We start from the raw sequence: 24856 nt of genomic DNA, 5'->3' as shown, positions 1-24856 counted from the left end.
TTTGGGTGATTTTCGTGCGCGATAGCGATTTTGACGGATTTTTATAAAATCGTAATTAATGTTTTTCTTACAATTTCTTTAAGTTTTTCAATGTGTTTTAATAAACGAACATATTTACTAGTGGTTTATTGTGCTACAATCAAATTTTGATAACGGTGAATGTGAAAAAGTGAGGCATGAATGTGTATACCTATCATTCAAGTAATTACGTTACTAGTCATAGTTTTGATGGTATAATTGTGAATTATAAGCCTGCTGGCGCTCGATCATCACCTCTTACAAGGTAAAAACCTTTCTGACAAGTATTGTGGTATAATTCTTGTATATTTCAAGCCTTATGTTTGGTGCAGATGCATTCGAAAAATAATATAAAGTTGGGTGAATCATCGCCTGGCCGGAAAAGTGGTGGACGCTTTACGTCCAGAACTTAACGCGGCGGTGCCTTACAGGGAACTCTAAAAGTGTAATGCGGACGAGATTGACGCTTTTGAGAAGTGGTGTTGGCGTAAAATGCTGCGTATACCTTGAACAGCTAGAAAAACAAACCACTCTATTTTAGAGAGCTCAACATTGCCCTTTCGGCTCTCTGCAATATGCCATGAGTGGGCCTTTAGATTCTTCAGACATATGATGCGGTCTCCAACGCAGGATGTGTAGTATCACATAATTTTAGGTCGAATGAATAGCGAACGTGCTTGGGATGGGGCATGTATGAGATGGATACAATATGACAATGATAAGCAATGAGGGAACAAAACAGAAGTAGAAAAATGTTTGAAGACGCCAGCAATGAGTCTTTAGAGCAAAGATCTTGACTCTAGGCAGTCAGGATTCTCAGCCATCAAGGTCATCGACCACGATGAATGAATGCTATAACATGCGATGTCACATAAGATCACATCTTGACTACGTCATGTGACAGACATGCTTATGCATCCGAATTGTAGAGCATTTGTTGTCATATAGCGTATAAAAAATATACTTCATATTGACGCGGATTGCATAGCATTCGCCTTGCATAGCATTACGCGTCATATACAAACCTAAAATATATATTTGCAGTGACAGGAATGCTATAACAGTCCCAAAATCTCCATACAAAATTTAGGTGTCCAAACGGTGTGACTGAGCGTCCGCGAACGTGTTAACAAAGTACGGCCCGCGTCACCTCCGTTAACTACTATGTGGCCCTTGGCTGCTAAAAGGTTGCCGACCGCTGGTGTAGGTGATCAAATGCGACGAGAATCTGGTTCTGGCTGAAAAACAGCGCTGAAGTGTCACCTATGTGGGCGGGCATATTCAGCATCATGCTGACACCAAAAATGTTTGCCACATCTTTTTGCTATAATTATAACTATAATAGTTAAGGTATATTTAATATTATTATCAATCAATCAATCAAATAATTTATTTACCAGAGATTTAGAATATCTAGTTTAAATTAGTTTACTTTATATTTTGTACTTTTTTGTGGCAATAAATCATTTTCATTTCATTTCAAATCTGACCTAAAAAAATACTTAACCAAACGAAAAACGTTTGTTAGGGACAAAAAGAGTAAATAAAACAATTGTGTCACTTTGTGTTCCCTTAATTATGCCCGCATGTGTACCATAGTCAACACAATTAGCTGACTAATTATAAGCCCTATTTCAAAGGTATTAGGGTGCAACTAAGTTCAGTAAAGAGTGTTGCTTTTGATACCATTGTGGACACAGTTAACTGACGTTTTTTGAACCGTATTACGAAGAAATAAAGGTCACAAATGGTCAGCCATTGTTGTTAGTTCAGCAAACATTGCGATTCGTCGTCTTTATTTGCCCAATCATTTTTAGAAGACACACAGGGGTGTGTTCGTTGTAGGTACCGATATTTGTAGGGAGTGTTCAGTATGGGACAGAAAGAAATGTTAGGTTATACGCAAACACTGTTATGAATATTGCACTTCATTGAAAACCAGGGTTGGCAAAAGTAACTAAGTACTGTAGGGAACTCTTAACTTTAACGTAGCACTGGGTACCAACTTCGCAAAATAAAAATAACAAGAAATATATCTCCATTGAATTCACAATAAAAGGAGTTACATGAACATTATAGTTAAAGTAAAGAAAAAATCTTAAATGCCCCTTAGAAATGAAGTGAGTTTCTTTGAAATAATGTGCCAAAATGTTAAGCATAAGAGTAAATACATATTTACTTCACTATTTTTTATGTTTTCATCAAAGTAATGTGTTAAAACATATATTAAATATTTCATTTACTTGCTAATTAAGTGATTGATTAAATATAAACATTATCCCAATTATAATCCGGAAACCTCCGTAATCCGCCAGCGGCTGGTTTCTTACCCAGCTGGATTAGCCAGGTCGCCCAGGTCCTACTGCATAAAGATGATTTCCAACATCTCGCCCGCATAGCGAGGTCTGCTGCTGACTGTACACGATTTTAGAGCTCCCTCCTATTGCTGAATCACAGATTGTGCCTCGATCACTACTTGTATTGCAAAACTTATTCCAATCCAGTGGCAAGGTAAAATCAATTTTAATTCGTAAAACATAAGGTTGACTTTAGCGAACTTTCAAACTAGACACGATGTTCAAGAAAGGCGTATTTTCAGAATAATTTCGGTGGTAGCAAAATATTATTTCAGTATGAATTTCCGATCTGCAGAGCTACTTGAAAAACGCTCATTATCATCATTATTCATACGCTTCATACTAATGAGGATAAAATTAATGAAGGTCCTTAAGACTAGGTACAAACAAGAACACCCCTAACTGTACATCTGTGGACCTTATGCATTTTGTAATAAGGTCCAGTATCCGCGTACTACTTGCCGAAAAATATTTCAATATTGAATAATAAAATAGAATAATTATGGGAAGGCAAAATTTGACAGTAGTCACCTGCAATGATATCTTACTCTTCGAAAGCCGCAAAAATATATGACACGCTCTTATGGCTCTACAAATAATATCGCGTCAGATATTTTTGTGGCCTTCGTTCTGTAACATATATTATTATTGCAGGTGATCGTGAATAGTACATTTCGATGCTAGTGCGGAAGGTATGTCATTACTTCACGAGTACCGAGATATCTTGCCACGAGCCGCAGGCGAGTGGCAAGACTCGGGACGAGTGAAGAATGACATTTCCGCACGTGTATCGAACGACGTTTTTTAATACAGTTGCGAAAAAATAAGAAAAACATTGTTAATCGTACACTAAACAAAAGTGGTAACAGTGACAGCTCGGTTAGACGTCGTCTTTAAGTATATTATATCTATGGGCGTTTGACAGCTATTCCGTTCCATTCAGTCAACTTATTAAGAACGGAATTTTCAATATTGAATATTAAAAAATAAACGTGTTATAATGATGAAGAGGTAAGTCATTAAATATGAAATATATGTAATATTTTTCGTATTCTTACATTAACGGTAGGTTTTTATGCTGATTACGACGTTTAAAGGAAACTAATATTAACACTCATCAATAAGTAGTTGTGAATTGGAACAAGTATAAATTTAAAAAAATTGGAAAAGTAAAAAGCACTAGTTCGAGATAACCAACTTTCCGCACGCTAAACAGCTACGTAAAGTAGCACTTTTTGAGCAACTGTATTAAAAAAGTATTTTTCATCTCTCCTGTTCGGAAAGTTTACCTTTCATAAGCTGATAACCGGAGTGGAAAGTATTTTTTTTTAATTTTTACTTCGTACAATGGCTAACAGCAATATATGCCATATTATAAGCTCTCATATCAGATTCCGCATCACTGAAATTGGCGCCGTTTACATTTTCAAGTGATTTGAGTGACTTATAGTTATGTGGTTTACCTAATAATTTGTTCTAAAGAATTATACTTACCAATAATAAACCTACATTTCTCGTGTTTAACTTTCCTCATAGTCGAAATGAAAAGTAGAGTGTTTAACTCGGGTAAAAGTAACCATCTCACCCTCGAACTATTGGCGCTCTCTCTTCGTTCGAGCGCCAAAATATCTCGGGTGAAATGGTTCACTTTCTACGTTGGTTAACAATCTACTATAAAAATTAAGGCTTTCTTTTTTAATTTTTAAGGGACAGACCTCTATCCCTTCCGGATATCTATTGTGTTGTTGTTGACTGTTTTTGATTTTGACATGCATGTGATTTATGCGCTGTTCCAGAATATTATATTCACCATAGCGTAACGTAATAAACCCAAGCATAACTTCCGGCACACAGTAGCATCAGCAAAACTCAAGGATTCAATCAGGAACTAACACAAATAAACTTAAACTTTGTGCACTTTGAGACAAAGTGTAGTTTCCAATGGCGGACGGTTTGACTGTAAAATTTTGTGGCTATGTGACTCTAAATATACTTTGTTATTAGCTCGTGCACCCGAAGCATACCTAGTAAACTATAATCCTGATGCATACTTTTTATACACGCATGTATGAATAGGTAGAGTGACATTAGGACTTTATAAATTGATCTTATTTTACAAGCTTTTATTTACTTTCACCTGACCGTTGTCTGTCTGTCGGTCTGTAATCAAATCTTGCAAGTTAAATTTGATCCACTTCCCGGTTTCCGATTGAGCTGAAATTTTGCATGCATGTATAAATCGGATGACAATGCAATATTATGGTACCATCGAGCTGATCTGATGATGGAGACAGGAGGTGGCCATAGGAACTCTGTGATGAAACAACGTAACCTAATTGTGTTAGGGGTTTTTAGAATTGTCTCGATGAGTATTAGTTGTCTGTCGTAAGAAAAGTACAGTCAGTGATAAAAGCTTGTACCAAAAATGAAATTTTTGCCAAAAACTTGTTGAACTTGTATAAACAGCAACACTCTTAACTGTCCATCAGTAGACCTTTGCCTTTTGTCATAAGGTTTACGAACTGTTAGTCTACAGTGTGGGCGATGTAATGGTGCAAGCCAAAGCGATGTCGAATCATCGACATCAAATTGTGATCAAATATTCGCAGATTCGAATTTTTTCGACAAATCATCACTGAATCCGCGCAAACTATGTACTTACCAGTTTGACAAGCGAATTTTTTAATGAAATGGCTGTAAATGAGCAGAGGAATCGTCTGCTAGTAAGCAATTGCCGTCGCGCATGGATACCTACAACAGTAGGGAGGTCCCAAAGTGCCGCTGGAGACAAATGTCACGATGTCAAATGTGTAAAATATTCGTAAAATTAAGCGTTTATACGGCGCTCTCACACTTCATCGCTAAGCCAGCGCAGCTTCCTATCCTACAACGAATGCCAATAGTTTTTCTCCCCTCGAAAATTGACAAGTGATTTGCACAACCACAGCACTTAAGCGACATCGCCCTAATTGTTCTATTAGCGCGATCAATTGCCGATACGTGTCCAATGGCGAGCGGCCACCAATACGGATCAATTGCCAGTCGATTGCCCCTGCGCATACCGGATCGCGTCGGTGTCGGGTGGACTCGATTTATATAGAAATTCCGTCATGCTTATGACGCTACCCATCCATGAAGTACCCATCATAAACATGACGGAATTTCAAGTGAACTTATTTAAGACTTAAAGCGTTTGAGTTTTACAAGTGTGATTTGATTTTGATTTGGCAAATCGTAACAATATGTAGGTGTAAAGTATTGGGTAGACCGAAAAAAATTTTTTCAAGGAGTGGCGAGTTTTGGAACATTACCGAAGCGAGTGTTTTAAGTCGACACGTCTTATAGGTATACATATATAGTGTTGGTTAAGACTCGAGTCCTTCCAGCTCTCTGCTTCAAGACTCGACTCAGTTTTTGAGACTCTTTTAATTAAGTTTAAACTCGTGTTCTTTTCAACTTGTTAGAGAACCGAGTCTTTTGTAGATACTTGAGTTCTTTTCAGAGAACACTCGAATCGCGCCCTTTTAAAAAAAATGCATTGTCTTTACGTAAAATTCATGAGTTAGATACACAAATCATACAATAACGCCCAATTTCTTTGCTGTTATTTAGGAAAAACCTATAAAATTGCTGAGTCTTTATTCGGAAGCTCGGATCAACGAAAAGACTCAACTCGGGACTTAAAGACTCAGAAGTTTTTTAAGCACCGAGTCTCGTAAAAACGAGCTGATTACCTCAAGACTCAGTGGACTCAAGTTCCTACCAACACTAGGTATATACCTACTCGTGCCGAAAAGAAAATCAAGCGAATCATTAAGAAACTTTCGTATTTACAAACTTACAACAATTTTAGGACCAACTTCTGTGTGTAAACATGTTTTCCTCATTCATCATAATCAATTTCCAGTCCATCTAAAGTTTTCAACATTTGGTATTTTCATCTTTACACAAATTAGGTAGGTAGAGGAATAAGTTTGAGTGGTCTTAATTCCACGAGGAGGAAAGTTATTTTTACGGTTTATTTAAGTCTTAATTAAGGTCAAAGGGCAAAGATTGGGTCTAAAAGGTTGGGTATAATCCAAAATAATGAGTTAATGACTACCTATTAATTTGTTCTTTATGAGGAACCTTTCATAATTATAGTCCCAAAATGTGAACGAAATTGTGTAACGGCATTGCTAATAATATTAGAAATATTATTTCAATATTTTCCTTTTTTAACCGACTTCCAAATCTCAAAGAAGGAGGTTATCAATTCGGTTGTATGTTTTTTTTTATTTTTTTTATTTTTTTTTTTTATTTTTTTTTATGTTTGTTACTCCATAACTCCGTCATTACTGGACCGATTTTGAAAATTCTTTTTTTGATTGAATGTATATGCATACAGATTGGTCCCGTTTTTGTCAAAACCCAGTTCTGATGATGGGATCCATGAGGAATCGAGGGAACTCCTCAAATCTAAAAGGCATACACATAGTGATTTTTGGTTTTTTATCAACGAATCAAGCATATACTGTGGGGGGGCAGATGGGAGCCTCACCAGGATGATGGAAGGTAATCAAAGTCGGGAACCAGGGCGATGATGGGTATTTATTAATTATATAAAAAGGCACCTGTAACAATACAGGTTACGTGTTAACAGAAAGGTATGTATAAAAACACTTTCGTAATTCAGAAGGTTAGAAATCAAATAACTTACAATATGTGCCTTGGTGATGATGTAGATATATATCTGGAAGGTGTGCAGGGCCACAAAACGAGCACTAAACTGAACTGCACGCACTTATGAATTATTACGTTTACTAATAAAAATCACACTTAAACGGTCGTGTTTAGAAACTTGGGAAGTACAGTCTGTTAGATAAAATGATGTTTATCGATCAAAGTATGTGATCGAACTGAAAATAAAAATCATTGAATGGAATTTGGAATAGGATTTGAATTTCAAAAAGGAATTTAGAATTTGTATGGTGCCAGAAATAGTATGAAGGTCGATAGTGTAACGCTTCGTTACACGCACCGTTACACTACCGGGGTCGCCCTGGAAGGGAAAATCCTGGGGCTTATGGCCAAAGGATTTTTCCGTAATGTAAATATAATGTAATGAATATGGGTATGAGTGATAAATTTAGAAGGTGGGGATGTTATATACAATGTTTATCATACAAGAGAGGCGATTTAAACATGCATACCAAAGGTCATTCATACATCATCTTATAAAATTTTGGTTAATTGTTTAACCAAAATAAGTTTCAATAGAGTACTCCTTTAAGTAGAGGACGTACTCATTAAATCGCTCTCCATTAGTATTAAGGCTTATTAATCAGTAACCACCCGCTGAATATTAATGAATCTAAATATAATATCTACAATAATGTGTACCTAGAAAGAGTACGATTGTTGAAATTTATTCAACAAAATAATGCCGTATGGAATGTAGGATTACTACAAAATATCATAAGATAATTCCTTAATGGAATTAATAAATGTATTGTACGGTACGTATGTACCTAAGTACGTAAATATGAACGTTATGTCAAGGGAAGAAATATATAAATAAGTATTGTTCTAACTCTGGTAGAGTTAGCTTTGAATAACGTTATATGAACGTAATATAACGTTATATAAATTAAATAGTATAAATGAACGTATAAATTCGTACTAAGTAGGTATGTACGAAATGTAATGAGTCCGAAATGTATAATGGGGATGAGATATAATTATAAATGTATAACATTATATACAATATTTTACAAGTTAGGAGCTTAGGAGAAAAGTAGCTAAGTTTGAGCCAAATAAGAATCTAATTAAGGAAAAACAGTATATTATTTATTTTAGAATTTTGGGGAGAGGTTTAAGTTCTCTAATATGCCATCGTCCGAGCATTTTGCCGGACATGTCTTGTAGGACATATACTAAGGGTGATATTTTTTTTAGGATAGAACATTTAATAAACTTGGGTGCAAGTTTAGCAGAATAGTGTTTAGGAGAATTACTAATTGCGTAATTTCGTTTCCAGACGATGTCATTTTCGTTGAATTCGAAATGTTGGTGATGTTTATTATACGATGAAGAATTGGTTTGGTGTGCTCTCCAAAGACGGGCTTGTACTTCGGAGAAGACAGGCTGAAGAAGACCAAGATTATCAGCGTATTCGTCTCTGGGCGCGAATATAATATCATCTGTGAGATCAGATTTATCGTATGCTGATCCACATGTGACTAATTCGCGACCAAATACAAGGAAAGAAGGAGTATAATTTGTTGTTTCATTTACGGAAGTATTAATAGCAAATTGTATCTTATGTAGGTTGATATCCCAATTCCTGTGGTCATCCTGTATGAATGAGGATATTGCTGTGGTAACAACTTTATTATATCTCTCCACGGGATTTGGTTGGGCGCATTTAATTGCGCAATAGTGTATTTTTGGGATCTGATAGGAGTGGAATAAATCCGTTGTCTCTTGACTAACGAATTGAGGACCATGGTCAAGAATTATGGTCTGTGGGATTCCGTACACTAGGAAAACTAGGTTTTCTAGAATATGAACGATTACTGATGACGTAGCACGTTTAATCGCAAAGAGGAGGCAGTATTTTGAAAAACAGCAAGTAACGACAAAGATGAATCTGTTGTGTTTTAGTGTAGTAGGCAAGGGGCCGATCAAATCTATTGAAATGCATTGAAAGGGTCGAGAGCATTGCTTAGGTTTACCCATTAGGCCAAGTTTTAGTTGGGTTTGGTGTTTGCAAGCTAAGCAAGTCTCGCATTTGGCAATAAAATTTGAAATATCTTTGTACATTCCTGGCCAAAAATATTTCAATTTAACTTTATTGTATGTTTTAAATGTTCCGAAATGAGCGCAAGTTGGGGTGGAATGATTTTCTGTGATAATGGGTATTCTGTACTCTAGTGGGATAACTTCTTTCCAATTATACTCAGATTGGAGTAACGAAGGGGTTTTTGAGTATCGGTATAATTTATTATTATGTATTATGTAATCTGGAGTGGTGTTGGGGTTAGAACTGCATTTAGCGTAGATATTATTATACCAGTCGTCATTGGTATTAGAACTATTGTAGTTAATAACGTCTACTGAAGGTAAGCGTGATAAAGCGTCAGGGATTAGATGATCTTTACCACGTTTATGTTTAATTTCGAAGTTAAATGTAGATAGACGAATACTCCAGCGGGCTAGACGTCCGGTTGGATTATCTAGATGGAGAAACCATTGTAATGCAGAATGGTCTGTGTAGATTGTGAACTTTAAGCCGTTGTCAAGATAGCAACGCCAATGTTCTAGGGCTAGTAAGACACTTAAGAGTTCTCTTTCTGTAATTGAGTAATTTCTTTGGGGACCAGTTAGGGATTTGCTCATATAAGCAATGGGTTTCTCAACGCCATCAAATTCTTGGGTCAGCATGGCACCGATGCCGAAGCTGGATGCATCACAGTGGACTGCGAAGGGTTTTGAGAAGTCTGGGCAAGCAAGAACAGGGGTAGAGACTAGAGCTTCTTTAATGGATTTAAAGGCATTGTCTTCTAGTGATGTCCATTTAAATGGTGGTGCTTTTTTGGAAGTGGAGGTAAGTTTAGTTAGTGGTGCAACCTTTGTGCTGAAATCGGGGATAAAGCGTCTATACCAACTTGCTGTACCTAGGAACTTTTTAACTTCTCGAGGAGTTGTGGGAGGTGGGATGTTAAGTATTGCCTTAACCTTGTCAGGATCTGTTTGAAAGCCGTGTTCATTAACTATGTAACCAAGATATTTAAGTTCTTTTTTGAAAAATGAACACTTGGGGAAGTTTATAGTAATGTTGGCTTGTACTAGCCTTTGGTAAACTTTATTAAGTAAAGTGATGTGTTCATCGAAAGTATTACTTATGATGATAATATCATCTAAGTAGGTAAATACTGAGTTATCAAGGTTTTCAGAAGGGAATAACGCATCCATAAAGCGTTGTTGGGTAGCAGGGGCATTAGTCAATCCAAAAGGCATTACGCGAAACATGTACATGCCTTTTGAGGGTACATGGAAACTAGTTTTAGGTCTATCAGAAGGGCGTAGGGGTATTTCCCAAAATGCTTTTGTTATGTCTATCGATGATAGATATTTAGCATTTTTTAGATTATCTAAAATGTCAGAAATGAGTGGGAGTTTGTAGGCATCTTTGCGCGTAATCGAATTTAGTTTACGGCTGTCGATGCAAAAACGCCACGTTCCATCTTTTTTAGGAGTTATTATGACAGGGTTTAGCCATGGGCTTTCACAGGGTTCGATAACATTAAGCTTTAGCATTTCATCAACTTCTTTGCATAAAGCTTTTTGTTTCTCTGGAGAAAGCCTATAGCATCGCTGTTTGATTGGTGGATGGTCACCGGTATCTATGTGATGTTCAATGAGGTGGGTTCGTCCTAAGGGTTTGGTTTCTGTTGAAATATTTTTAAATTTTTCAATAATAGTATCTGAAATTAACTGTTGAGTTTCAGAAAGGTTGTCATAATTAGTGATGTGTTGGTCGCAGGTGGAAATAACTAGGGTATCTATATGTTTATCAGAATATGACGTTATGTCAGGTAATATGTGGGGAGCTATATTGAATTTTCTCCAAAAATTTGTGCCTAGAATCAAGGGTTGCTTTATAGTAGGGATAACATGAGCGGTAATAATAGCCACAATATTTTTGTACGAAATTGGTAGTTGAATTGTACCAATAGAGTATATAGGGTAGCCGTCGGCTACAGAGCCTACGACTTTATGGTCGTAATTTATGGTAAAATTGTGGGATAAGAGAATTTTATGGGAATTATTTCCGAAAATAGTTAAAGCACTGCCGCTGTCTAAGAGGCCACATAAAGTTAAATTATTTGTCTGGATGTTGACATAAGGTCGTTCATCGTATGGATCTTGAGTGAAAAGTGCTGATGTAGTATTGTATGATGACATAAATAATTTAATGGTATCTAACCATTGGTTCCATTCTGTAGCAGTAGTTTTATTTAAGTTACTTTTCTCCTTTATGCGTTTTTTGGAAATTTATGGCAAACTGTACATTTTGCAAAAGTGACATTTTGTTTGCCACAGCGGAAGCATACTATATTTTTACTTGTACAAATATCTAAAGAATGATCGTTTGTTCTGCAACGCGGACAGGAGTAACGTAACGTAGAAGGTGGTGCTGTTACAGTATGGACCGGTTTATTAAATGGGAATGGTGGTATATACGGTTGGGAAGGGGGGGTATGGTTAGAATCTTGTTGAATGTTGGTATAGTTGCTAGAGCTATAAGTAGAGGTAGTATTACAGCTTTCGTACCATTTGCACGATTGGAATAATGTGTCTATAGACGTAACATCTGTAGGAACTAATCTGGAACTGTAATAAGGGCTCATGTTTCTACGGAGGATATCTATTTTTTGTTTTTCAGAAAGGGGTTCATGTAATTTGGAAAAGAGGGCTTCCATGGCTGAAAAATACATTATTATTCGTTCATGTTGTTTTTGTTTACGGGAATGTATATTTTGTAGTAAGTTGTGGTCATGGTCATGCAATTCGAAATCTTTTAAGAAGTGGGTTTTAAATGATTTCCAATCTGTAAGGGTTGTTTTCTTTGACCTATACCAATCTAAAGGAGTGCCTGATAAAAAATCGTATATATATTTGTGTAAGCGTTTGTCGTCAATGTTACGCGCAATTGCAAACTCTTCGATGTTTCGAATAAAATCATAAGGGCAACTATCGCCTTTATAGTTGAATTTTTTAAAATCGCTTGGTTTTGCTTCAGAGAGGTTGGTTAATTTTCGAGCAAGTAGGTCTAAATTTGTGGAATCATCTATCAAAGAGGTTGCTGACGCGTAAGTTGACGTTGTTGTTGACGGTTGTGACATGTTAAATTTTGTTTGACATTTTGACAATAATTCGCATATTTTCGAATAGTTGTCAATAATTTCTGGAGATAATTCAGTGGTAATAGAGAGACGTTCTATTCTGTTATATAAATGAAATAAGAAAACCGCTATTCTATCGTGCTTCGCTTGGTTGGTGGTCGCAAGCTGTAGCTGAGAAGAAACTATTGTGAGGCATCTGCTAATTTCGGTGATATCCTGTTCAAGATCATATGGGCTGGAGAGATTCGAACACGGGTCCGCGAATAAATTTGGAGTGAGGAGCTGTCTTAAATCATCAGCCTGCGCGGTGGCTGGGAACTGAATGTTCCTGAGTTTGAGCTCATAGATGAGTTCAGGTTTATTTAATAGTGCTGGATTCATTGTTTATTAAAGTGGATACCTATTACGAAGAGAATAATTGATGTTATCAATATAAATAAAATATGTAGTTATTAAATTTTATTTTTTATTGAATCGAAAGGAGAAGTTTATTGTGATATTAGGCTTAGTTGTGTATATTTATTTAATCGGGTGAAGGATAAGCTATCGGATTATCTCCAACAGTACTGCCGTAAGTCAGGATTGGTTCGCACTTCAGTGACTCCAAGGAGTTTTAAAAACACTTAGGATTGAAACCAATTTGTGAGATTTCAGTGGAAATCTTGGATTGTGTAATTGTATGTGATAGATGTTTTGTGTAATCACTATGTTAAGAGTTTTGTTACGTGGCGCGACAAAAAGCGTAGGACGCTGGCATAATAGGGATTAGAAAATAGATATAGATAAATTGGTATAAGATGATGAATGATGATAGATGTATATGTAATTGGTTATTTAAGGGGGGAATTTTGGTTAAACGGTTGAGGATTAGATAAAAGGTTGGTTGTAAAATAGAAAATTAAATAAAATGATGTTAGGCCAAGAGATATTGCGAAAATTTGAGTTGGGTCGACTATAACCTTTTAGAATTTTGAAAAAAATCTTATGCTAACTATTACAAGATATATAAAATTGATAAAAAAAAAATATGTCTTCAAAAAGTAGCAGGCGTCGGCGTGGAGTAGGAGCACGAGCGTAGCGGAGGAGGCACGAAGAGAAGGGCTGCTCTGCGTCGTAGGGCGGGTGGGTTTGATCACGTTGATGGCGCCAGTGTGGGGGGGCAGATGGGAGCCTCACCAGGATGATGGAAGGTAATCAAAGTCGGGAACCAGGGCGATGATGGGTATTTATTAATTATATAAAAAGGCACCTGTAACAATACAGGTTACGTGTTAACAGAAAGGTATGTATAAAAACACTTTCGTAATTCAGAAGGTTAGAAATCAAATAACTTACAATATGTGCCTTGGTGATGATGTAGATATATATCTGGAAGGTGTGCAGGGCCACAAAACGAGCACTAAACTGAACTGCACGCACTTATGAATTATTACGTTTACTAATAAAAATCACACTTAAACGGTCGTGTTTAGAAACTTGGGAAGTACAGTCTGTTAGATAAAATGATGTTTATCGATCAAAGTATGTGATCGAACTGAAAATAAAAATCATTGAATGGAATTTGGAATAGGATTTGAATTTCAAAAAGGAATTTAGAATTTGTATGGTGCCAGAAATAGTATGAAGGTCGATAGTGTAACGCTTCGTTACACGCACCGTTACATATACATCCAAAAAAGTGACATTTGATGAAGTGGAACTGCTGATGATGATCAGAACGGAACTCTTCAACGACGCATAGTTCACGGTTGGCGATTTGTCCTCTTCGTTATGTTTGTTAAGCAAGTTAAGTTTTTAAGCCACATTTTTGTCAAGCTCGAGTTCTGATGATGGGATCCATGAGGAATCAAGGGAACTCCTCAAATCTTAAAGGCATGCGTATAGAGATTTTTGTATTTACATCAGAAAATCAAGCATTTTCATTAAAAACTGTCGCATTTGATGAAGTGGAACTGCTGATGATGATCAGAACAGAACTCTTCAACGACGCATAGTTCACGTTTGGCGATTTTCCTCTTCGTTATGTTCGTTAAGCAAGTTAAGTTTTTAAGCCACACTTTTGTCAAGCTCGAGTTCTGATGATGGGATCCATAAGGAATCGAGGGAACTCCTCAAATCTTAAAGGCATACGTATAGAATTTTCTGTATTTTCATCATTAAATCAAGCATTTACATTAAAAACTGTCGCATTTGATGAAGTGGAACTGCTGATGATGACCAGAACAGAACTCTTCAACGACGCATGGTACACGTCTGGTGATTACGAATTTCAATTTTGGACTGGGACCCGGACTCGGACTCATACCCGGACCCGGACCTGGACTCGGATCCAGATTCGGACCCGGACTCGGACCCGGACTCGGATCCTGACTCGGACTCGGACCCGGACTCGGACCTGGACTCGAAACCGGGCTCCGACCCGGACTCGGACCCGGATTCGGACCCGGACTCGGACTCGGACTCGAACTCGGACTCGGACCCGGACCTTGGCCCGGAAAACCACTATGATACCTTAACTAAATAAACCACTATGATTACCTACCATAAAATGTAGGTATAAAGTATAATGATGCCAATCTTACTAACCCCTCCCGCTTAAACCCCCGTACACCGCACCGCATGCGCCATTAAGTGGGTTAGGTTAGGTTTGAACTGCGATCCTCACAGAACCGAACAAGGGTTAGGTTAGGTTGAAACTGCGAGCCTTACAGAAACGGAATGCTACTTGAAAAGTGGGTTTGATTAGGTTCGAACTGCGATCCTCACAGAACCGAACTGCTATCTGAGAAGTGGGTTAGGTTAGGCTAGAACTACGACCCTTATGGCTCCTCTACACGATGGGCCAACGCCGGCCACTCCAAGGGACGCATTTATGCGTTAGAGGGAGCAAGTAATATTGCTATCTCTTTCTACCGCATGGCTGCGTCCCTTGGAGTGGCCGGCGTTGGCCCATCCTGTAGAGGAGCCATTACAGAAGCGAAATGCTAGTAGAAAAATGGGTGGTTTTACCTCCTTTTCTACATAGTGTACTATCTAGTATAATCTTTCACCGGCCCCCAAAGAAGTCGGTTTTTTTTTTCTTAAAAATTATTATAATATAAGAGGCAAACGAGCAGACGAATATAAGCAATTACCGTCGCCCATGGACACCCGCAACACCAGAGGGGTTGTGTGTTGCCAGCGTTTAAGATGAGAGATATCGCTGGTGCGACATGGTGGAGGCGGACCTGCGCGAACTTCGAGTCAGCAATTGGCGAGAGGTCGCACAGGACCGAGAAAAGTGGCGCTGTCTTGTGTCAGAGGCCAAGTCTCATTTTGGGTCGCTGAGCCAACGGAGTAAGTAAGTAAGGTACGCTCTTTTGAAGAGCTCACCTTTTTTAAAGTTCGGTTTGAAGGTCGTATCGGTCCGGAAATACCGCGTGTTGGGGCGAGAAACTCATATATTCCTAAATGATCTTTAAGTTGTTTATTATTTAACGTCGCACCGTTTATATAAACCTGTATTTAGGGTTTATTCGAAGTGAGAAAATCGTATCATGTGAATGACCGTTAGCTGTTTATTATTTGTTACATGAAATATTTCTGCATCGGACTGTGCGGCCGCAGTGTATAATTGGCTCACTGCAGTAGGTAATTTTGCAGGCTAATGCATTTGAAGGAATTGTGGCACTGTCGAGGCAATTCACTTTATATAGGTAATATTTCCTTAGTTTCCAGTTGACCACGATCCCTGTAAAGAGTTTGAAACGTTGACTTGATAATATACGTAAATACCTAGGTATTATATTTTAGAGATGCGTGCTCTCAAAAGTCTCAAAGTATGCCGTAAGGCGCCACTTATAGTGAAACTAACTGAACTGTAACCCGCTGGCCCACCCTTGCGTCTCTGTCGCACTTGTAAATTCGTACGTGACTGTGAGAGGTAGCACGTTGAACATGGTTCGCGGTAGGCCCTCAGGGTGGCTCAAGGCTGGCCCTGGCCCTGGCTGTGTGTGGCCAGGTGCTCTAGTGGCGACGTTAGCCGCGTAAGCTGAAGACGCGGGTTCAATTCCCGCCTCGGCCACCAGTGACTTGGTCGCTTTTTCGTTAGTGTATGATATCTATTTTAGTTTGTAACACCCTAACCTATGTTGGACAAATAAATAATTATGTATTTCTATTTGCAGAGAGAATACATAGTATAGAGGGTTATTGTCATAGTACTCATAGTAAATTTTGTAGTCACGATAAATGTACTGACATCTATCGACACACGATTAAAACTAAAAATGTTTTTTTTATTTTCTTAGAACGTCATATGTTCCCCATCTTTCAAGAATGTTCTTTCACTGATATGTGTTGAAATTGTTAAATATCAAACGGTATCAACGTTATCTGGCCTAGTACATATAGGCCAAACAAAGGTGTGGAGCCATCTATTCGAGAATTACTTTTTCTTGATTTCCAAGGCACATTTTTTCCTTAGATTTTATTTATCTTATACGGAGTTACATATATCTTTGGTATTTGTAAGACTTATACTGGTCGAATATAGCTAAGGGGTAAAATGAAAAGGGGAATCCCAGACGACAGCCGGGGCAGATTTCTTGCCAAGACTTGTTGATATAAGATTGATAACATGTGCTCATTTTGGACCTTATGTCTGTGTTGTAAGGTTCACATTAGCGTGGTTAGTTTTAGACATGATAAAGCTGACTCAAGCCGGGTAAACCCTTGTGAAACGCCAGGCTTACAAGTTTAGCCAAAATACGTGTAGTTGTTATATATTATCTATTATTTTACTATGATATTTATAGCATAAGGTTTCAGATTAATCTGTTAAATACGACGGAAATCACTAATTCATTTATGAAATTGATACAATTAAGGCAGAAGACATTCTTTAATGCTACACGCCAAACTTTGATTGTTCTCAAAGTTTCATTGCGAGATTGTTTTAATAGAGACGTTACATCTCAATTCGACAATTTCGGCCGACCTCTGCACTATTCGACAAGCATCATTGACGACCACTTGACTCTTATACTCGATACATTCCACTTGAAACACTTTAGATAATAATCTCAAAGCTCTACTTGGTTTTGTGTTCCTTTTAAGAGAGTTGAAAATATATAGTTAGGTAATACTTTTTTAAAGGGAGGAATGTTTTTATTTACCCTTCGTCCTAATATTGAGACCCGACCAAGCGAATGATTCTAGAAAAAACTAAAATGTGAGGATTTTAAGGAACTAAAAGTGAAGAAATTTTGCTGCGGAGTATTACACAACATTTTTCACTTCACGCAATTTCATCAAAAGTCCATTCCACCAGCTAACGTAAGAACAACTCAAATTTCAATCCAGATACTTTGCATTCTAGAGGTTAAAACACAACTTCGAACATTAATTTCTAAGATGCCTATTAGTATGTGGAAGAAATTGTATTAAATGCAAAGACATTTTAGAAAACTTTTTGTTTTGTGGTCAACGATAACATAAACAAGTTTCATAGTTTAACGTAAACTCAGAATCAATTAAACTGTAAGCAGCGGTTTAATAACGGAGTTTGTGGAAGGACTTACAAAGTTCGGTCTAGTACAGCGGGCGACACAGGTCATAACGTGTCTTTATGGTCAGACATTAGTTTCAGTTGGCGAAACTTGGGTTGACCGTAGTTGCACGGTAGGCAACATAGCAGCTAAACTACCGTTAGAGCTATGCTCATTATAGGCAAAACTTGGGTTGACTTCTTGTACAGTACCTAATCCATATATACAACTATAAAATGTCTTGACTTCTACGCTCAGTTAAGTTAGCGAAACTTGGATGGCATTTGAACAGGCTGGACTAAGGCAGTCTTGGTACCTACTTACTGAAATCAACGTACCGAGACGTGGTTGCTAAGTTGGACGGAGGGGACGCAATTTCAACTGAATAGAGGTATAAGGTCCCACCATAGCGCTGCTTAAAAAACGGTGACGTTACGGAGTCGCAGTGACGCGTCGTAACGAGTGTGGCACATTTGCTGCAAATATTGGCTACGTCAGTCACCTGAGAGCAGCGCAGTCAGAGCGGCTACCGCGAAAACCGAAATTCGTAAATTGCGGGGATCTTTCTCTTTTACTCCAATGAAGGCGTAATTAGAGTGACAGAGAAAAATCCCCGCAATTTGCGAACTTCGATTTTCGCGGTTATAGCCCAGCGCACCAGCGACGCTCTCGGTGGTAGAAAAGCAGTCGCTGTAGCCGGAAACGGCTAGGAAATGATGATGACACTTACGATGCGTCATTGCGATTCGGTAACGTCACCGTTTTTAGGGTTCCGTACCCAAAGGGTAAAACGGGACCCTATTGCTAAGACTTCGCTGTTTAGGGTTCCGTACCCAAAGGGTAAAACGGGACCCTATTGCTAAGAATTCGCTGTTTAGGGTTCCGTACCCAAAGGGTAAAACGGGACCCTATTGCTAAGACTTCGCTGTCCGTCCGTCCGTCCGTCCGTCCGTCCGTCCGTCTGTCTGTCACCAGGCTGTATCTCACGAACCGTGATAGCTAGACAGTTGAAATTTTCACAGATGATGTATTTCTGTTGCCGCTATAACAACAAATACTAAAAACAGAATAAAATAAAGATTTAAATGGGGCTCCCATACAACAAACGTGATTTTTGACCAAAGTTAAGCAACGTCGGGAGTGGTCAGTACTTGGATGGGTGACCGTTTTTTTTGCTTTTTTTGTTTTTTTTTTACATTATGGTACGGAACCCTTCGTGCGCGAGTCCGACTCGCACTTGCCCGGTTTTATAAGCAGCGGTGTGGTCGGACCTTTTGTGAGTATTCGTAAACCTTATTAGTGAAAGGTCACATAAAGCTCAGTTGTAAGCTCCTTAATCATTTTTATCTTAGTTGTATAGTATAAGCTGTTTTTCATCGAAAACTGGCATTTTTTTACATTTGGATACGTAACAATTTTATACTTGGCATTTAGGAAAATGTTAGTTAAGTGGGTACTGTTTAATGAGTAATGTATTCAGGTTAGTAAATATTTATAATTTTCGAACAAAACAGTACCTACAGAAATTAGAATGCTCAGTAGTTTATATCAGTAGTTTATATTATATCTTATTTATAGTTATTAAAATAGAAAAGTGTCTACAAGTAACTGTATAGGTACTTATTCACTTTGATTGATCTAAATAATCTGACAAGAAAACCAGTGGGAATAAACAGAAGAAAAATAAAAAATAAACGTTATTAATTAAACAAAGTTATAATTAATACTTAAACTCACGAATACGACCCAATTTTCATCAAATTTTAGTAATAACAGAGGCGCGAACCACGTTCTACGTGTTGCCTCCCCGTCACACTTACGTACGAATTTACAAGTGCGACAGAGAGGCAACACGTCGGACGTGGTTCGCGGTAGGCCCTCAGATATCATGATCAAATCAAGAGCGCCCGATTCAGTTTCAACAACTTGTTACGGTTTTGAAATTATTTTGATATGACCTTGATACGCTCACGCTGATTGTTACAAACAGCAATAGTCTTAACTGTCCATCGGTGGACCTTATGCCTTTATTAATAAGGTTTACGAATATTTATTTACACAAACGGGTCTACCGCGATATAATTCCATTGTTTTTATCTTAAATTCCGACGTTTCAGCGGGTAAAAACAATGAAATTAAGTATATCGCGGTAGACCCGTTTATGTAATTAAATATGTGTACAAAACGCGAGAGTTCAAAGTGGTATTAGATTTACGAAATGTCAGTTACCAGTGTGGGTGATGGTACATGTGAAATTAAAGTAGTGTGTGGCCAATCACCAAGACAAATTTTAAGATCGGATCAAAACCAATTCAGAACAAATAGTTGAATCGGTACGGCCGGCAGAAGACCCAAGGGTCCTGAAAATTACTGGATTTAGCACTTACAAGTTAAAACGGTTTTCGTCGTCAGGTAGGATTGGGTTATCTCAATGTTTCATTTGTATTTCATGAGTTTGGCCTGTTTAGTTGAGGGAAGGATGGATTAAGTAGTTAAAAAGAGTAGTGTAGTAAATACAGGATGGTCCAAAAAGGCATTCACAATTTTTTAAATATTATTTTGACATTTTGGTTATTTCCCTAGGTCAATCAGCAACGTAAGCAAGTCGTTTTAAAATAAGAGCGTTACTTCATTGTATGTCAAATTTCTATAAAGTAATTTACTTACTGTGTATAATTGCACGAATTCTATAGTAATTTAAATTGTACTTTTCTTATTTACTCGTAATGCTGTTAATTATAAGATGCAATAATTATTAATATTGAGTTTGTTGCCGGTCCCATATTGGGATACTCTCCTCCAATTGAGGGGGGATTTAAATCTTCTCGAGGCAGAGGTGTAGGGTCGGACCCGATGTAGCTTTATTTGATGTTTATAAGCGCATTGTAATTTGCCTACTTGAATAAACAATTTTTTATCTTTATCTTATCTTTATGGGAGCGGTTTTTTGGGGACTAGTTCCTGTGACTTTTACTTTTTCAATTTTATCACCTACTCTTATTTTTGTCATCCACCCTCTACAGAACCCCGTCGACACCCTTCAAGTACCTATAGAACTCTAAAAATTTATATGTAATGATTTGTAGTTAAAGCTTCCGAAGCAACCTAACAAATTGTTCATCAAGAATCAAATTGCATCGCTCCGATTGCATTTGCAGCTGCAAGTCGGGTGCAGGCGAACTGCGTTTTGTTTTTCAATAACGTTCAAACGTTCGGTCCGATTGACGTTTTAATAAAGTTTGTTAATTGCAAGGGTTTCTATTAAGCGGAATCGGTAACCCGGACTTTGACTTCGAAAATCTATTTATTTATACACCAAAGCCAAGTTAGTAGAAAAAATGTCCTATGAAAAAGTTGGTCAAGCAGATCTTGTTAGTAGAAAAAGACGGCAAATTTGAAAAATGTAGGCGCGAAGGGATATCGTCTCATAGAAAATTTGAATTTCGCGCCTTTTTCTACTGGCAAGATTAGCTTGACCATTTATATTAATTTATTTATCAATGCGCCTATATTTTTCAAATTTGCCGCTTTTTTTTACTGACAAAGCTGGTTTGCCAGACTAGTTTATTTAGGGTTCCGTAGCCAAATGGCAAAAAACGGAATCCTTATAGATTCGTCATGCCTGTCTGTCTGTCCGTCCGTATGTCACAGCCACTTTTTTTGTTAAGTACTCTGTCTACCTAAAATACACTTTACAAAGAAATTGTTACGAGTATTGCGACCTTCAAAAGTACGTGAAACGTGAACACTATTCCATGTTTTATGTAAACGCCACATTTTATGTTAATTTTCGTCGCCGCAATTAACATTCCTAACTGATCATTAGTGGCCTTTGCATCCTTGTAATAAGGTTTACGTTATGTCAGTTTGGGACGGTACATTCATTGCGTTTACTAATTAGGAAGGCCGCTTAGGCGAACCATTTGTTTATTTAACGTTTCTGTGTGTATACAGGTTAATCTATAGATATTACTATTATTTGAGATAACTAGGATATTCGGAAACACTTGTTTAATTTTGCAGTTTTATAAGTTTGTAACATGTATTTGTATAACTTTGAAAACTGCACTTTTAAAAAATTACGCTCTTTAAGATTGTGCTTATTTAATACTTATAACAGTAACTGAAACCTGCAACAAAAAAATAATGATGTCCGTTCCGTAGGTATGTTTAAAGAAATTAAGGTACTTACATATTAATACAGTTCCACTATTTATATAGTGTAGTCTCGTTCTAAAATGTCATTATAATATTTTTAAGACAAGTTAAAAAAAACAGGTTTATATACAGCCTACACATGCCTACACATACCTAAAAAATATACGTTACTAATGAAATGTGTATGTAGGTACTTATCTATATATTTTAAATAAGTAAGTATTCCGCGTTTAAAAAAACAAATGCGTATAATAACTAATATTTTTAAGCTTATAACAGATATAACGGATGCCTAATGTTATGTAATTTGATAGTTTCTCTTTCATAATTAAATGATATCGCCGAGATAGCATGTTGTTATATTTCTATACTAAATGGTAATTTAATACTAGACACCTAATGTTTTAATTATTCAATAGATGAAAGGTTAATGAATCATAATATACCTACGAGATAAAAATTATCAACTAACTTGACCCAGGCCCCGTGATAAAAAAACGGCAAACTTTTATCACGAAGGCCGTTCATATTTAAGTAAATCTGTATTTTAACGCCTGGATATAAGGCACAAAATGCCTATTTTGTTTAGGCATACTTGTTGCTATCCAGAAACATTTATTATAAAAGTTATGTAGTAACGTTCGTAGTTTGTCAAATTAAATTTCAAACGGATAAAATGTTTAATGTAGCGTGAATAAAGAGAATGAATTTAACACGTTTAATGGATAGAAAAAGAAATTCTTAAAGTATAGAAATAGGTAAAATGAACTCAATATTTATTTATTAAGATATTTAAATATTATACAGTATATTATTATGAGAGACAGTTAAGTGTTTGTCCAAGATCTTTACTTAGTCGTTTCGTTTTTAGGGTACCGTACCCAAAGGGTAAAAACGGGAACATACATACTACTAACTGTCTGTCACCAGGCTGTATCTCATGAACCGTGATAACTAGATAGGCAGTTGAATTTTTCACAGATGATGTATTTCTGTTGCCACTGTAACAACAAATACTAAAACCAGAATAAAATAAGTATTTAAGTGGGGCCCATCCCATACAACACACGTGATTTTTTTCCGGCTCACACTTGGCCGGTTTATTTGATTAAGTATGCTTATTTCTTTCATGCTTAGTTTTGCAGTGTTCATTGTAATCCTACGGTATTATAGTTCGATTAAGAACCGAATAATGCAACTCGACCAACTACATATGTATATTTAATACTGACCATAATAAAACATCCTATAATATCTACATAGAATCTGATCGGAAAGAGATTAAGTCTCTTCTCTGTCTGCACAGATTCTATGACAATTTTTTCCATATCTGTTGGTGTTAGCCGCCGGCCTCACGGAGCGTTTGTGTTATTTCTGGATTTAGATCTATTCTCTAATGCCCTTGAACTCTTCAACTTGAATTATTTTTACCGAAATAAAGAAGGGTAATAGTTTTTATGTGTCAAGATATTTTTAAGGATTAGGTACGCATAAATCGTAAGCAAACTGTAACTTAGTTACCAAGACAATTCGATATATGTACCTATACACTGACCTGCAATAACAATAATATGTTACACAACGAAAGCCGAAAAAATATCTGACACGATCTTATTTGTAGAGCCATAAGAGAGTGTCACATATTTTTGCGGCCGTAGAAGATTAACATATTATTGCAGGTGACTGTGACTATATTTCTTTAGTAAAATGAAATGGGTACTTATTGCACTTTTAGTGTTGAAAAATATCGTTTGAAAAAAAAATGGTATTACTTATATATCTTTGTGTCACTTAATCCGCTATAGAGTCAAAACTATAAATACGAATTCAGTGAATAAGATAGCAATCAGTTCGTTTTGATAATGCAGGTGATTGCATTCTTAATCAAGAATAAAACATTTTGATGAATATCCGTGGCCGGATTAAAACTTTGTGTTTAATAAGTTTTTATGGCAAAGGACATAGGTAAACAGTTTTAGTCAAGTTAAAAATCGTAGTCAGGTTTATCAATAATTTTTCTTGCTACATAAATATGAAACCTATATAATTTGCACGGTATGTGAGTGTACCTAGGCAGTGATAACATCGATCGACACTGACCTTCCCCTGCATATGAATGAACTACTATCACTACTTATATCCTAATCTAATTAGCAAAAACTTCAACAAACTTCACCTTAGCACTTTACAACATTGCACACAAACACTTTTTGCTTGTTTTCTTTAAAGTTTCGAGGTTATTATTTACGTTTTCAGTTATAACATGAATGTTTACGATCGTACGCGGCGGGGCGAGACGCGTGCGTCTCAACGTGGTCGGATATCGTCTGGCTAAACTGAACTACAGTGCCATTTGCGAACCATACCGAGCGCTCAGCTACACCACGACCAATTTAAGCTAGATCTACATCCATGTAAAATTGTTCAGTTGACGGCTACAGTTATACTGGTCGATATTTTAACTAGTATTTTATAAGTGATACGAACGTCTGAACGCATCGCTTCTGCGCACGGTCGCTTAGAAGTAGAATGATGTAACTACACATGAAATTGGTAGAGACTTAGTGTGGTTTTGCTTGTGGCTCGTACGGTCACAATTACATAGTTTTACGATTTTATAATCATGAGTATAATGTGTGTAACAGGATAATTATAATGAGATTCTCATTGTTTATGAGTTAACTATGAAGTAAGTAGTACCTAAAGATAAAATACTTAAGTAGGTACCTACTGATAAGTACCATATTGCAAAATAAATATGGAATTAATCACGTATTTGACTACTTTTTTTCTGTCTATACACCTATGGAATCATAAACGCATTATAAGCCTGAATTAGCTATGAACCGCTTGTCTTTATCTCGCATTTTATGGCTCCTCTACACGATGGGCCAGTGCCGGCCAC

The 24856-nt window shown here is 37.0% G+C and overlaps 1 protein-coding gene across 4 annotated transcripts in view; it reads right to left on the bottom strand.

Annotated features, from left to right (window-relative positions):
- The window catches only part of LOC134680395 (solute carrier family 12 member 6), a 524938-nt gene extending 500659 nt beyond the window's left edge, over positions 1-24279 (bottom strand). For all 4 annotated transcript variants that reach the window (XM_063539520.1, XM_063539523.1, XM_063539522.1 and 1 more), the window contains exon 1: positions 24128-24279. The gene's annotated coding sequence lies outside the window, so the exon portion shown is untranslated. The remainder of the gene's footprint in view (positions 1-24127) is intronic.
- Positions 24280-24856: the final 577 nt, after the last annotated feature.

This window comes from Cydia fagiglandana, chromosome 3 (genome assembly GCF_963556715.1).
Source record: "Cydia fagiglandana chromosome 3, ilCydFagi1.1, whole genome shotgun sequence".
Taxonomy (NCBI): Eukaryota; Metazoa; Arthropoda; class Insecta; order Lepidoptera; family Tortricidae; genus Cydia; species Cydia fagiglandana.
This window is presented reverse-complemented; position numbering and strand designations above follow the sequence as displayed.